The following is a 5093-nucleotide window of genomic DNA, read 5'->3' on the forward strand; positions in this document are numbered from 1 at the left end:
GAAGAAAAAACCTTTGCAACAAAAAAAAGCCGAACGAAGCGAAAATGAGCGTAAGGATAGCAATGAGAGAAGCGTTCAATGATTTCAAAGTAAGACGTTGTCAAGCGATTTGAGTAAAAACCGTAAGAAGTTTTGGTCGTATGTAAAATCAGTAGAAGATGCACTCCGTCTTCAGGCCACAGGTGGCCCATAGGGACCATCCGACCGCCGTGTAATCCACAGATTAGGATGCGGATAGGAGGGGCGTGTGGTCAGCACACCGCTCTCCCGCTCGTTAGGATGGTTTTCTTTGACCGGAACCGCTACTATTCGGTCGAGTAGCTCCTCAATTGGGATCACGAGGCTGAGTGCACCCCGAAAAATGGCAACAACGCATGGCGGCTCGGATGGTCACCCATCCAGGTGCCGGCCACGGCCGACATCGCTTAACTTCGGTGATCTGACGGGAACCGGTGTATCCACTGTGGAAAGGCCGTTGCCATGTAAAGTCAGTAAGTAAGTCAAAATCATCTATTAATTCTCTCAGCGACCACACCGGCACCGAAACGGAAAATAAGAGAGAAGGCCAAAATAACAGAGAAGGCCGAAATACTGAATTCGGTCTTCCAAAGTTGTTTCACCGTAATACTGTCCCTCCTTTCAATCGTCGCACGAACATCGAAATGGCAGATATTGAGATAGCCGATCGCGGAACTGAAAAGCAGCTACCTTCGCTTGGTGGTGGAAAGGCTTCAGGGCCAGATGAGATGCCCATAAGATTCTATAAAGATTATGCGAAAGAACTTGCTCCCCTCTAGCAGTAATTTGTCGTAGATCGCTTGAGCAACGAAAGGTACCTAACGACTGGAAAGAAGCTTAGGTATTTCCCGTTTTTAAGAAAGGCCGTAAGACAGATCCACACAATTGTAGACCTATATCTTTGAGGTCAACATGTTTTATGCTCAAGAATTCTGACGTTTCTGGAAGATGAACACCTCCTCTGTAAAAGTCAACATGGATTCCTCAAACAGAGATCCTGCGAAACTCAACTGGCTCTCTTCCTCCATGAGGTTCACAGCGCAGTGGACAACGGCACTCAGGTTGATTCCGTGTTCCTTGATTTCAGTAAGGCATTTGACACCGTCCCTCATTGCCGTTTAATGAAAAAAATACGAGCTTACGGAGTATCGGAGCAGACCTGCGATTGGATTCAAGACCTTCTTGCAGACAGAACGCAACACGTCGCTCCTAACGGAGCTAAATCGACGGATGTAAAGGTAATATCTGGAGTACCAGAGGAAAGTGTGATAGGACCGTTGCTGTTTAAAGTATATACAAATCATCTATTAGAAGCGTCGGATGCTCTCTAAAGCTGTTCGCAGATGATGCAGTTGTCTATATCAAAGCAGCAACGCCAGAAGATAGTAACAATTAGCAGAACGTCCTGCAGAGAATTGATGAATGGTGCAGACTCTGGCAGTTGACCCAGAACGTAAATAAATGTAACATATTGCGCATACACAGGAAAAGAAATTCACTACTGTACAGCTACACTATTGATGAAGACACCTGAAGACAACGAATGCCGTAAAATATCGAGGCGTAACTATGCAGAGCGTTCTTAAGTGAAATGACCGTATAAAACAGATAGTGGGAAAAGCAGACACCAGATACAGATTCATGGGAAGAATCTTAAGGAAATGTATCTCATTCTCGAAAGAGGTGGCTTATAAGGCGGTTTATCGTCTAATTATGGAGTATTGTTCATCTATCTGGTATCCCTATTAGGTAGGACTGATAGAGGAGATAGAGAAGATCCAACGAAGAACTGGGCGTTCCGTCACGGGATCGTTTAGCTGGAGAGAGAGCGTTACGGAGATGCGAAACAAACTCCACTTGCAAATGTTACAAGAGAGGCGTTTTGCATCGCGGAGGGATTTACTATTCAAATTTCGAGACAGCACTTTTCAGGAGGAGTCAGATAACATATTACTTTCCCTCACATACATCTCGCGTATTGACCACGAGGAGAAAGTTCGAGAAATTAGAGTCACGCACTATTCGCAAGTGGAACAGTGTAGCAAGGATCAGGTAGTGGTACCGAAAGTACCCACCAACACACACCATTAGGTGGCTTGCAGAGTATGATGTAGATGTAATGACAACTATTACGTGCTGAATGTATAAATTATTTAAGCTGCAATAAAACTGAACTGATAAGTATATTTTAGACTTCATACGAAAGATATCGACAAATTGTCAGGCAGCTACATTTCTTTTATTTAAGAGTGAAGATAAAATGACAAGAGAAATTAGTGTCTTTCGTATTGAGCTGTATATGGAAGTCCCTAATTTCTGCATGTTTCTCCAAGGTGACGTCAGAAGTCACACCATTTGTGATAAGGCGTATATTTGCAAGTCTGTTTTTCTTTGTGCAAATATTGCTCATTGAAAAAAATACCGCTTTCAAACATTTTTAAGTGCGTCTCAAAATGCCATTAGCATATTTCGGCGAATTTTGTATTAGATACAACATTTATTCGGGGAGAAGCATTATGTGCTGATCTGATTAAAACCAGCTCCATCTTTTCATGAAGCTGAATAGCAAGAAGATTTTCACCAAAACAGGGTAATACACAATTCTATTGTACAGCTAACGTAATGCTCTATTAGATATAGTGTTAAGGAGCTATAAAAATGTAATTACTTACTCCTTGGCTGTCATGTAGCTATTGAAGCCTCCTGTCAGCAACATGTGAAGTTGTGGATAGCGGTAGATGGAGGAGTGTCAACGAACATGGAAGCAATTTCGTTCTAGACACCCCAACACATAGTCACTGTGCACTCCACTCCCAGGTGAGACTATCGCTACATTTACATCTACAGCTACATGATTACTCTACTATTCACAATAAAGTGCTTGGCAGAGTGTTCAGTGAACCACCTTCATACTGTGTCTCTACCTTTCCGCTCTCGAACGGCACGCGGGAAAAACGTGCATTTCAATTTTTCTATGCAGGCCTTGATTTCTCTTATTTTATCATGATGATCATTTCTCCCTATGTAGGTGGGTGTCAATAGAATGTTTTCGCAATCGGAGGAGGAAACTGGTGATTGAAATTTCATGAGGAGCTCCAGTCACAACAAGAAACGCTTTTTTTTTAATGATTGCCACTCCAATCCACGTATGAGGTCTTTGGCACTCTCTCCCCTATTTCTCGATAATACAGAACGAATTGCCCTTCTTTGTACTTTTTCGATGTTATGCGTCAGTCCCACCTGATGCAGAGCCCACACCGCACAGCAGTACTCCAGAATAGGGTGGACAAGACGGTGTAAGCAGTCACTCTGGTAGACCTGTTGCACCTTCTAAGTGTTCTGCCTATGAGTACCAGTCTTTGGTTTGCTCTACCCACAACATTATCTATGTGATCATTCCAATTTAGGTAATTTGTAATTTTAATCCCTAAGTATTTAGCTGAATTTACAGCCTTCAGATTTGTGTGACTTATCGCGTAATCAAAATGTAGCTGGTTTCTTTTAGTACTCATTTGAATATCTTCACAACTTTTCCTTATTCAAGTTTAACTGCCACTTTTCGCACCATACAGATATCTTATCTAAATCATTTTGCAGTCATCTTTTGACTTTACACGACGGTAAATGACAACATCATCTGCAAAGAATCTATTAGGGCTACTCAGATTGTCTCCTATGTCGTTAATAAAGATCAGGAACAATAAAGGACGTATAACTCTTACATGGGGAACGCCGGATGTTACTTCTGTTTTACTCGATGACTTTCCGTCTATTACTACGAACTGTGACCTTTCTGACAGGAAATTCCGAATCCAGTCCCACAACTGAGGCGAAATTCCGTAGGCACGCAGTTTGGTTAGAAGACGCTTGCGAGTAACAGTGTCGAAAGCCTTCCGGAAATTTAAAAATATGGAATCAATTTGACATCGATAGCACTCATTACTTCGTGAGTATTGAAACGGAACTTGTTGTCCCGTTCCACATTTTTCTAATAAATTCCGGTACAGGAGAACTATTGCAAGTCGTACGAATTTACAGCCGTGTTCCTGATAGTGCCGTCACTACCAATTGAGGCAGTGCTTGGCCTAGACTTTCTAAGCCATTATAAGTCCATTCTAGATTTTGATGATGTGTGTGTCCGTTTGCACGATCACAAAACAAAAATGAGTTTTGTTTTCGATGAGGTACGAGCAGAAGGAGTGGGATGTGTCTCCCTTGGTATACACGTGATCGGCGAGGATGATGACGCCGAAGTGTGCCTGTGCATGTTAGATACAGAGGAAGGAGATCGGGATAAAGAGAACACAGTAGAGGAGGTAATAAGCGAGAAAACGCGGCATTTAGAATCAACAGAGATAAGGGAACAATACGTGGGATTCTCAGGAAGTACCAAATCGTTTTTTCAGATTCGCCTGGGCCCATAGAAAATTTCCAGTACGAATTTAAGGTGAAGCCACATACACTGTTTGCTGAGAAAACTTATCCCATACCTGTTGTGCGCCGTGCAGCTGTAGAACAGGAACTTAAGACTATGCTGGAACAAGTTATAATAGAACCGGCTGTAAGCTCATACAACAGTCCGATACATCCGATTGTGAAGAAGAACGGGTCGATTCGTTTAGTTCTGGACTGAAGCCAGATCAGTACTACACTACTGGCAATTAAAATTGCTACGCCACGAAGATGACGTGCTACAGACGCGAAATTTAACTGACAGGAAGAAGATGCTGTGATATGCAAATGATTAGCTTTTCAGAGCGTTCACACAGGGTTGGCACCGGTGGCGACACCTACAACGTGCTGACATGAGGAAAGTTTCCAACCGATTTCTCATACACAAACAGCAGTTGACCGGCGTTGTCTGGTGAAACGTTGTTGTGATGCCTCGTGTGAGGAGGAGAAATGCGTACCATCACGTTTCCGACTTTGATAAAGGTCGGATTGTAGCCTATCGCGATTGCGGTTTATCGTATCACGACACTGCTGCTCGCGTTGGTCGAGATCCAATGACTGTTATCAGAATATGGAATCGGTAGGTTCAGGAGGGTAATACGGAACGCCGTGCTGGATCCCAA

General features: G+C 43.0%; 1 pseudogene; it reads right to left on the bottom strand.

Moving 5' to 3' along the window:
* Positions 1-362: 362 nt before the first annotated feature.
* Positions 363-480, bottom strand: LOC124556916 (annotated as a pseudogene).
* Between the last annotated feature and the right edge of the window lie 4613 nt (positions 481-5093).

This window comes from Schistocerca americana, chromosome X (assembly GCF_021461395.2).
Source record: "Schistocerca americana isolate TAMUIC-IGC-003095 chromosome X, iqSchAmer2.1, whole genome shotgun sequence".
Classification (NCBI taxonomy): domain Eukaryota; kingdom Metazoa; phylum Arthropoda; class Insecta; order Orthoptera; family Acrididae; genus Schistocerca; species Schistocerca americana.